This window comes from Solanum pennellii, chromosome 3 (genome assembly GCF_001406875.1).
Source record: "Solanum pennellii chromosome 3, SPENNV200".
NCBI classification, from domain to species: domain Eukaryota; kingdom Viridiplantae; phylum Streptophyta; class Magnoliopsida; order Solanales; family Solanaceae; genus Solanum; species Solanum pennellii.
The window spans coordinates 14,383,202-14,394,549 of record NC_028639.1 but is presented as its reverse complement, the minus strand read 5'-3'; the positions used below and the strand labels follow the sequence as shown (position 1 = coordinate 14,394,549).

The 11,348-nt window shown below is 38.9% G+C and overlaps 1 long non-coding RNA gene across 1 annotated transcript; it reads right to left on the bottom strand.

The window, feature by feature from the left end:
• Positions 1-1,709: 1,709 nt before the first annotated feature.
• LOC107012447 lies at positions 1,710-3,609 on the bottom strand. The gene is made up of 2 exons (XR_001456040.2): positions 2,791-3,609; positions 1,710-1,961 (listed from the first exon to the last, which is right to left on the bottom strand). It is a non-coding gene; the product is annotated as an uncharacterized LOC107012447 (long non-coding RNA).
• Positions 3,610-11,348: the final 7,739 nt, after the last annotated feature.

Below are 11,348 nucleotides of genomic sequence, written 5' to 3'. Positions count from 1 at the left end.
TACATCTTGTCGTGATGTAGGTTCAAAGTTTGAGCATCTAGATCATGCTTAGATCAATTACCGATCTCCAGTTTAGCAGAATCAATGGTGAGTCCCCATTCTCCGAGGACATAGTCATTAGCTTATTTTCAATACTTTTATTCTGAGTTTCAGTTTTTGCTATATGATGTATTGTGATTTAACAATATTTTTAATGCATTTCACTTAAGAGTTGTATGTGTCTAGAGCCTCTTTTTTTTAGTTTTAACAAGTGTTATGTCTTGTTTTGCAGGAAAGATGTTCAGGTAGAAAGCGAGGAAAACGACTGAAAAAAGTACAGAATCAGACCTACTAAGGAAATCCACGGTCCGTCGTTCAATCGATGAATCATAAGTGGTGATCGTAGATGAGAAACTCAAGCATTGGAGGAAAATCAGGGAAGTCTGACTAAGTGCGGGATCGGTGGACCGTCTTGGTGAACTGTCATTTGGTTCAAAGAAGGTTCAAGTAACTGATTTTTCAAGATTCTAAGTGTGGAGCTACAGAGGAGCATCGACAGCCTGTAAATGGATCAATGAACTATACTGTTGGTCCGTCGTTTGATTCAGAGAGGGTTCCATCCATAGAGCAAAAATATTTTCTAAGTCCTGATTGACAGAAGCAAACTAGGGATCGTTGATTGATCAACGGTCCGTCAGTTGGTTCTTCAATTGAAGCCGCTTACCTGAACAATACTTTCTTTATTTGAATTCCTTTTTTTATTAAGACTTTGTTTTCTATAAATAGGGTATTAAGCCTCCTTTTTGGGGATAACTACTATTACTTTTGTCTTAGTTTATGTATTGGAGATTGATTCTTGCAACTTTAGCAATTAATTGATTTTCAGATTCGTTTTTGAAGCTTATGATTGGAATTTCAAGTGGGATTTCTGAATTTATTCTTCTTGCTAAGTAAGTTCATGATTTTTTCATATAAAAACATGAATTGTGATCTTGATAAAAAGGGTAACTAAATCCACAATTAGGGTTGTGGGAACCGTGGGTAATTAACAAAGTATGACTAGCAATTAAGCAATTCTTGAATAGTGTTTTGCATTCATTGATAATTCTTTCATTTAGAAGTCTTTTTAACGTTGGATGGCATTAGAACTTGCCTAGTTGCTATTTGCCGAACCAAGGAAGTATTTAATAAGAAAAGATTTATCAACATAGATTTAGTGTGATAATATTTAATAGGTTAGTGTTGATTGGTGCGAAGTAATAACTAATCCTTACATCAATAATGATGTCTAAATATGAGGCAATGGTAAGTGTTAGTAAATTATACACATTTAGATATACCAAGGTGTGGGTTAAAATTCTCTAGATGCCGGACCAAGTATTTAAAGATACCTAACTTGTCACTTTGGAAGTATTGCTACTGATAGAAATATTGCATTATGAACATGCGGGGAACACATATACCCTAGTTACTCACTCATCTTTATTAAAACCAAAATCTACTTTTGTTCATTAGATAAATACACTATTCAAGGAATCATTTACATCCACACTCTGTTCAAATAGTGCGAAACATCGTAGTGACTCAAAAAATAATCAATTAAGTTAATTTTAAAGAATTTAAAGAATAAACGAATTTTAAAAGAGCCGTCACCTAATTTTAGGAGAAAACTAGGAAACCATTAAATGATCTTCAAAATCATTAAATTCTAGGTAAGAGGGCTCACATTATTCCGAAGGAAAGGTGTCAAGCACCCTTTGAAATCCACAAATGTGGTCCCGACCAGATTTATTTTTTTTCAAATTGAGGAGGAAATAAACTATACACAAGTATAATATGCATTCAATATACACAGATAATAAAATAAAAAAATAATAAAAAATGACCTAAGTTTGCATATCGCCAATAATATACACAATAATATATAAAATTACAATTCGAATTTCATTCGAATAGCTTCGATGGAAAGCAACTCGGTGTACCTGTAGTAAAAGAGTTAGTACTAAATAAATATAAATAAAAATTAATTAACTCAAATAAATAACTTCAAAATAAAAAACCATTGTGAGGTCTTGGAAATCAACGGTAATTTCTTCATCCGCCATTTTTACAAGTAAATTATATAAACTTAACTAAATTTCTGTCTTTTACAATGTGAACCGACAGAGAGATTCTTTCATTGGTCAAATTTTAAACCTACAATATATAATGTAATAAACAGGCAAAATATTCCTAATAATTTGAGAAATATAACCAGCATATAAGAATCACCTAATCAAATAAATTACTCATCTCAAAATAATAACAATAAACAATTCAAAATAAACATAAAACTAGCAAACGAGCAACACCTATAATAATGAATCAAGCATTTTAAACCAATAAAAAATAGTATTATAAAAGAAAATATAATCAGAATACTCCTTATGTGACTGCAACAACAATATCATTAACAGTATTTGACGTCTTTCTTTAAAGTCAATAATAAGATATACTCAAAAGAAATAATAGTAGTTAATATATATAATTCATAAAACTATAATAATAAATAATAGACAACCAATTTTAACAAATAACTCATTAAATTTTACAAAATAACTAAAGAAAATTAAGCAAAATGGATCTGTAAAGAAACTTCAATGAATTACATGATAGAAAGGTTCAACGCAATAATAGAAACAAAATGTGTGCCAGCAGTAAAGAAATAGCAACAGCAAATCAAGCATCAACAATGGAGTTCTAACAAAAAGAATTGATAAAAAATAACGAAGACACAATGAATAAGGGGGAGAAGGATAGAAACTGAATTACCCTTGTGATTTCCTCGGAGACTCAAGAGCTGGGCATATCTACTCAGGTGAGATCTCACCAGGGTTCTTGTGTTTCGCCGGAGTGGATGTTTGTCTGAGTTGTTGGTACCGTTTTGGTTGCTATTTACCGGCAAAACTCGATCAGATCTGATGGAAATGAAGGTGTGTTGTTTGCTTACATTACCGAAACTTTGAAACGCGTAGCTCACGTGAAACCTGCAAAACAAAAGAAAAATCATGAGGTAGGGGGGGCAAGGGAAGGGCTGGCCGGTTCGCTAGATCTGGTTCATCGGAGCTCCTCGCTCCTCGCCGGAGCGGCTCGTTGCAGCAAGAAAAAGAGGAAACGGGGATGAGGGTTTTCCGAAAATTGGTGGTTTGTGGTGGTGCATTTTGGATGTGAATCTGGTGGTTTTTTTCTATTGGGAAAGGAGAAAAAGGAAAGTATGGTGGTTTCAAATTGTTTGGATGGAGGAAATGGTGGTTGTTCCAGGTGGATTTGGGTTATTTTGCACCTGGAAAATGCAAGGAAGAGGTAGGGTGCTGGTTGCTGGTTGCTATCGGAGTTGCAACTGCATTGTGGTTGTTACCGTTGGTGAAAGTGACTTGGTGTCCGTGTTGGTTTCGGAGGCCGTTTGAGTTTTTGGGTCATTTGTTGAGAAAAATGTAGAGGTAGTGATGTAGTTTGGTTGTGATGTTGGTCGGAAAAAATGGCGAGGGAGTGGATTTTGGAGGGTGGCGGCTGAGGGAGGGAAATGGGAGGGGGGACTATTAGGGGTTTTCTCTTTTTGAAATCGTTTCTTCCAATGTCCAAAATAATTATCCACCCCCTTATTTTTTTGAACTAATAAATCCTAAATAGAAAAATTTTATACAATGGGCCTAATTCATCTCAAGACTGAGGCCCAAAAATCGTTGGTTGATAAAATATCCATGTATTAAAATCTTATGCATATTTGAACAAGTTTTTATATTGTGCAAAATAGCAAAATAAATATTAACAAATTTAATAAATAAAATGAAAAATTAAAAAATATATATTGAACGTAACTAATGACATGTGGAAAAATGTAATTTTAGAATTAACTAATACTATGTTTTGATATACAATGATAGTTATCAAAATAAACTTAATTTAAAATTATAAAAAAAAATATTTTGAACTATTAAATAAATAAAACTTTAAAGTTACGAATTTCAAAAAAGTTAGGCCAAAATTGGGTGACAACTAAATTTATTTCACAAACCTCCCCCCCTCTTTACTTGCTTGTTTAGGAAAGATATTGAATAAAAAAATATAATTGTGGGTTAAAGTTAAGTCTAAACCATTTTATCATGGGATTGACCCCAACCTACTAGTTGGGTTCTTTACTTGATAATGATCGTTTATGCTTCTTTAGGGAGGTGTAATTTGAGCGTATAAACTTTTGGCGCCGCTGCCGTGACATTCGGCTTTTGGATTAATTCTAACTACATTATTGAACTTTAGTACAGTATTTCCTAATTTTCTTTTTTCTTTTTCTTTTTGTTTCTATTAGGTCTAACTCTAGTGTATGCTAAATACACAGAGCCGAGGGAACTACTCACTTCATACGATCATGAATTGAATCGAACCTTGCGAAGGATGGACAATCAAGGTCCTAGTTAACCCAAACAGAGGGAATGTAGTTGATGGTGTAGGACACCAGCCTCCTATACCAGTTGAGGCATATAACCAGGCACATGTTGAGAATCAGTTAGGTGATGCCTGCAGGGTGCAACCTCTAGCAGCCCTATGACCTCAATATGACTATAGGGGCAACGTGAACATCGCAGACTCTGATGGACCTCTTGCCCTACCTCCTTTGCCCCATGTCCACATTCATGGTGACGAGTAGCTTGATGCAGATGCTCACCGCGAGGTGATTTTTTGTAAGACTGCTTTCTGAAGACCCATATGCTCATATAGCTAAGATGAGGTCTATTTACAAGGGTTGTGTAGGTAGACCAGACTTTGATATGAATGTCATCAGGCTGCGAGTGTTTTGTCTATCACTAACAGGTGATGCTGTTATATGGTTCACTAAGCTGCTCTACAACTCCATCTATACTTGAGATCAATTGAGAGATGTGTTCTTAGCAAGGTACAAGCCATTTTCCAAGAAACTCAACCACAAGGATAAGGTGAACAATTTTGTGGCATGACTAAAAGAATCGGTGAGTAGCTCTTGGGAAAGATTTATTACATTCGTGAGGGGTGTCCCGAATCATCACATTGATGATGAGTCACTGAGGCAGTACTTTTATGGAGGTCAAGATGACAACAATAAATTAGTGCTTGATACTATTGCTGGTGGCTTCTATGGGGAATGCACTTAAATTGAGATTGCAGACACGTTGGAAAAGATATCTCCCATTAATAAGGCTTGGAGAACTAGAAAGTCGGACACTAGCGAAACACCTTTGCTGTACAAGATACAAACAACCAACCACATATGAGATTCGTAAATAGATGGGACAAATGAGAATTGAGTTAGGGTTGGTCTTGAAGCATATGAACAGAGCCGTATAGAAGGTAAATGCGGTGAACTATTTCACTAAACCACCACCAGCGGCATATTAGTATTACTATGAAGAGGATGCATATGCATTTAATTATAGGACTGTGGGTTTCCGATGCCCAAGGTTCCAAAAAAGATAATTAGCGCCAAGGTCAAGGAAACCAAGGTTGGAACTAGGATTTTTACAACTGAGAGGGTTAATATGTTTGATATCGAAACTACAATCATGACGACAACTTTGTTTGGAATAACTGTGGTAACAGGAATGATCGGGGTGAGCCATCTATTCCACCTCAAAATTGGGAAGCTTCTCTTAGGGACAATGGAGGTAGTATGGCGGGGGTTGATGATATATTGCAGAATATGATGACAAGGTTTAAGGAGACTTATGAGAATTTCAAGGAGATGAGAAGTGACCTATTTGGCAGTGGAAAAATAATGCACATGTGGTCTCGATAAAGCATCTTGAGCTATAAATAACTCAGTTGTCTACTACTGTAAACCCACACCAACCTAGAAACACTCAAAGCAACACTATCCAGAACCCAAAAAATGATAGGCATTGCATGGCAGTCACTACTCGAGGAGGTAAGAAGACCATTAATCCACTTATGTCGTCTGTAGTAGTAGGTGACATAAGAAAGGATGAGGATGTAGTAGAAGCTAGTGGAGAGTTGGGGGATTCAACAACAAAAGAAGCAGACTTATATCAAAAAATGGTCCCCATACCTATACCTCCACCATCGTTCCCACAGAGATTAGTGAAGAAAATGAAAGATGGTAAATATCGCTGATTTATCACTATGTTGAAGCATATTTCCATCAATGTTCCGTTGATAGAAGATTTGGAGAAATGGCCGGATATGCTAAGTTTATTAATGATATGGTAACAAATAAAAGGCAAGTGAATTTTGAAAATGATGACAAAATGCAACATTGTAGTGTTATTGCTACAAGGTATCTTATGCAAAAGAAAGAGGATCCGGGTGCCTTCACTATTCCATGTACTATAGGGTTGCTACAATTTGCCAATGCGCTGTGTGATATTGGTGCAAGAATAAATCTTATCCCACTTTCCATTTCCAAAGCCTACTACAATGCGATTACTGATGGCCGATCAAATTGTGAAGAGGCCCATAGGTGTACTCCGTGATGTGCTTGTGAAAGTGGAGTCATTCATCTTTCTGGACGACTTTGTGATTCTTCAATCTGAGGTTGATTTTTAGGTCCCCATCATTCTAAGGAGATCATTCCTTGCCATTGGGCATTCACTAATTGATACGGGAAAAAGGGAAGATGAAGTTTAGGTTGAACAATGAAGAAGAAACTTTCAATATCTCTAGATCCATGAAGCAGATTGGTGAGCTCCGAATGGTATCTGCTATATCCTACACAGTTGAGATTCTATCCAAAGTGCAAATTGATGAGAGACTAGGTTTGGAGGCACTAGAAGCGATCATCATGAATTTTGATAGTGATGTTATTTAAGAGTTTGATTCTTTGGTGGCCTCACTTGAAAGAAACGAATATCGTTCAAAGCTGAAGAAGTTGGAGTTGGATATGAAGCATTGCGAGTCTCCTCCTGTGAGACCATCTATTATGGAGGCCCCAAATTATAGCTTAAGGCTCTATCACCTCATATGAGGTATGTGTTCTTAGGTAGAGATGACACTTTGCCGGTGATTATTGAAGCAGAGTTGAATGAGCAACAAGTAGATTGCTTAGTGGTGGTGTTGAAGAGGTTCAACCAAGTTATTGGTTGGACTATTGCGTATGTTATTGGGATCCCTCCATGTATTTGTTCCAACAAAATCCAACCCATGCCAGATCACAAACCGAGTATTGAGCACCATAGAAGGTTGAATCCACCGATGCAAGAAGTAATGAAAAAGGAGATCATCAAGTGCTTAGATGGCGGAGTATTTATCGTATTGCGGACAACAGTTGGGTGTGTCATGTTTAGTGCGTGCCTAAAAAGTGTGGAATGACTGTGGTACTTAATGAAAGGAACGATCTTGTTCAGATGCGTCCAATGACCATATGGAGAGTTTGCATGCACTACCGGAAGTTGAATTCTTGGATGGAAAGGGACCATTTCCCCATGCCCTTTATTGATCATATGTTCGACAAACTTGCAAGAAAGGGTTGGTATTGCTTTCTTGATGATTATTTGGCTACAACCAGATCTCTATCTCCTCAGAAGATCTAGAAAAGACAACCTTCACTTGTCCTTATGGGACTTTCACATTCAAAAGGATGTCGTTCGGTCTATGTAATGCACCGGCCACCTTTCAGCGTTGCATGATGTTGATATTCTGTGATATGGTGAAGGACACAATTGAGGTGTTCATGGATAATTTTTCTGTAGTTGGCGACTCCTTTGATCAGTGCTTGAATAATTTTGCTGAGTTGCTCAAGAGATGTGAGGATTGCAATTTGATGCTTAATTGGGATAAATGTCACTTTATGGTAAAAGAGATATAGTGTTAGACCATCGAATCTTAGAGAAGGAGATAAAGGTGATCGGGCCAAAGTTGAGGTGATAGAGAAGCTTCCTCCAGCCATCTCCGTAAAGGGTGTGAGAAGTTTTCTCAGTAATACTGGTTTTAATTAGAGTATATTAAGCATTTCTCAAAAATGGCACATCCTTTGTGCAAACTGCTCCAGAAAGAATGTACGTTCTACTTCGATGAAACCTGTCTAAAAGTATTTGGGGAGTTAAAACAGAAGTTAGTGTCCACGCCCATTATTATTTCACCAGATTGGATTGAGACATTTGAGGTGATGTGTGATACGAGTGGGTTGCACTTGGTGTGGTATTGGGACAGAGAAGGAATAAAATCCTTCACCCCATTTACTATGCGAGTAAGACCTAAATGAAGCCCAAAAGAACTACACTGTAATTGAACAAGAACTTCTCGCTGTTGTGTTTGCATTCGAAAAATTTTGCTCCTATTTGCTTGGAACGACGGTCATAGTGACCATTCTGCTTTGAGGTATTTGATGGCGAAGAAAGATGCGAAGCCTTGGTTGATCTGATGGGTATTGTTACTACAAGAGTTTGATTTTGATGTGAGAGATTGAAAGGGGACTTAAAATCAAGTGGCCGAACACTTGTCCATATTGAAGAATGAAGCTATGCGTGAATTGAGGGAAAAGGCTATAATTGATGATGCGTTTCCAGATGAGAATGTATTGGCTGCTTCTCAGGACCTGATCCTATGTTTCGCAGACTTCGTGAACTGTAGAGCCAGTGATTTGGTTCCTTCGGATTTGACCTTCCACCAAAGGAAAAAGTTCATGCATGTTGTGAAAAATTTCTTTTGGGATGAGCCTTATTTAAATCGGAGTTGTGCCAATGGGATTATTCTCCGCTGTGTACCTGAGGTTGAAATGCTAAGTATTCTGGAGTCGCGTCATGTGGTGGGCACCGTAGTGGTATTCGAAATGCACACAATATCTTGCAGTGTGGGTAATATTGTCCGACTATCCACCAATATGCTCATGAGTTTGCCAAATCATCTGATCGGTGCCAACGAGATGGAGAAATTTCAAAGAGGCAAGAACTTCCCTTGAATCCTACTCTGCTGATTGAGCTATTTGATGTATGGGGAATTGACTTTATGGACCTATTTGTCAGTTCTCATGGGATGAAGTATATTCTTGTGGCAGTTGACGAGGTGTCGAAATGGGGGGATGTCACGACCGGGTAGCGCCCTGTAGACATACTTGCATAGTCGTCCTCGAAGAGGACTTAGAATAGCTCTTAGCATTCATCATTACATGTCATAGGCTAAAAACAAGGAAAATTTAAAACTTTTACATAGTGTAGCTTGCATAAACTTCTCACTTAAAAGACATAAAAAAATAAGAATTAGTCTAAGAACATTGTCTCACATTAAACCATCTAAACGAGTACAATTTTTTGGACATAGCCAATAAAACTCAAAATGTTGTTATAGGCTCACATTAATAAGTCTCAAACTATTAAGAAAAGAAAAGAGTGTCTTAGACATAACAACATCTTTAGAATAGTAAAAAAGTATGATCCTCGATCATGAGGACCTATCAAAAACTTAGAGGAAAGTGTCGAACTATTCTTGAAAACTGGCCTTCTATGTTCCATTGGGCACTACAACACCGACACCATCCTCTCGAGCCACTAGGGGCACCCTCGGAAGGTGATTCTCGATGTAGTCTTTGCCTCCTGTCTAATGAGGAGAGCACACTAGTCGGCTCAACAACCGGGGCTACTTCCAATTTAGAAGGGGGCTTAGCGCCAAGCTCCGAACCTACCACAACATCAGGGTCGAATCAATCCTCAGGGTCCAAGACGGACACCACTTCTGACTCCAACTCTCACGGAGACAATAAATCTTGGATGAAGACCACTAATCCTTGTCTGATGAGGAGACTAGTTCGGAGTCTGCATCCGCACACTGAATGGATGACCCCACTTTTATTGCAGATGAACCAAATCGGTAGTGCGTAGAGGGAAAATGGCAGATTTATAGACTTTCGAAAATGTTCACTAACAAGTGGGTGATGACCCAATTGGTTACTGAGGAACATCGAGTCCTCATAGGGAGTTTGCAAAAAGTCCCAGAGGTGCACTGACTCTTTAGTTTCCACAGGTGCGAATGGATGGCTTGAGTATTGGACTCATATATCTAGCAGCTTGTTCAGGAGTTCTACGCCTCCTATGTTTCTACTCTCCGGGGGCCTATCCTCAAGCAGGCCAAACCTGCTAAGCAAGACCCCCTCATATACATCATGGTTCGAGGACACCAGGTGGACATTGCACCGGCCACTATATGTTGATTCCTATATGGTCCCACCACTAGTACAATATGGAGCCTCAACACCGCCGAATTTGATTACTTGTGGGACACAGTCTTGGGTGACGACTTTCAGAGGAGTACAGAGAAGACGGAGGCGGTAAAACTGTGGTTAGATTGGTACATTTCAAAGGATGGGATAGGGTCGTGACAAATGTTTTTGGATGTTGGTTAGACACGAGTATCGCCCACAAAGGCCGACAATGTACTCATATGGGATAGGGTCGTGATGGTGGCAATACTGGTAGATGGGTTGGAGATAGACTTCACACTGATGAGAGGGCATTCAATACCTCTACCACTTACCCCTTCCTGTATCTTATCTTTTGGATGTTCAGGAACGCTGAAGTTCCAATTTTGCAATGTGACACACTCCGTTGAACAACGGGGATATTGGATATAGGCCTCATCAAGGATGAGGCTAAAGTAGTGGCACCCTGTAGAGGGCCCCGGATAAAGGTTCCCGACTGAGGGAGAATTTGGCAGACACGGTAGAGCTAGCCCAAATGGCTAACAGTTCCGTACCAGAGCATGATCACCCCAGTCCGGTTTTTTCTCCATATGCATTCAGCAGGGCCCCTAGCTCGTCTAAATCCGTACCACCAGTTACATTAGTAGTCCCTCTAGCTCGAGTCCAGAAGTTAGAGGCACAAATGACCACTCTACTCTGTCACATTCAGCTGTGGATGCAGAATTCCATAGCAGATATAAAAGACCGCATAGAGAAGCGGGTGCATCAAATTCAAGAGGTTTATAAACGTCTTGATGCATTCAAGCTGCTTGTTCTAGCACGACCAGACCATGCCACTAACATTAATGCCTTCAGACCAAGTTGTCCAGCCTGCGAAGCAACGTTGATGCTATCTTAGAGATGTGGAGGGATGATCTAGAGAGTTGTGCGATTGAGCTAGATGAGGACACTATACTTGAGGCCCTATTTAAGGGTCCTACTGAGCCACAATCCAAGCCACGTGTTCATAGAAAGAAGCACCGCTCCAGTCACACCAGTGAGTCCGGTAATGAGGCACGTGCAAGAAAGAGAGAGTGTATGGAGATGGATCAGGCTATGAGGGCCTCGTTAATAGATGAGTACATACGCTAGAAGAGCGCCCAAGAGATAGCTGCTGGGACATCCATTTCAATGCCGGTGAGCGAAGCGAGGAGCACTGCTGATGGTGAAAAGA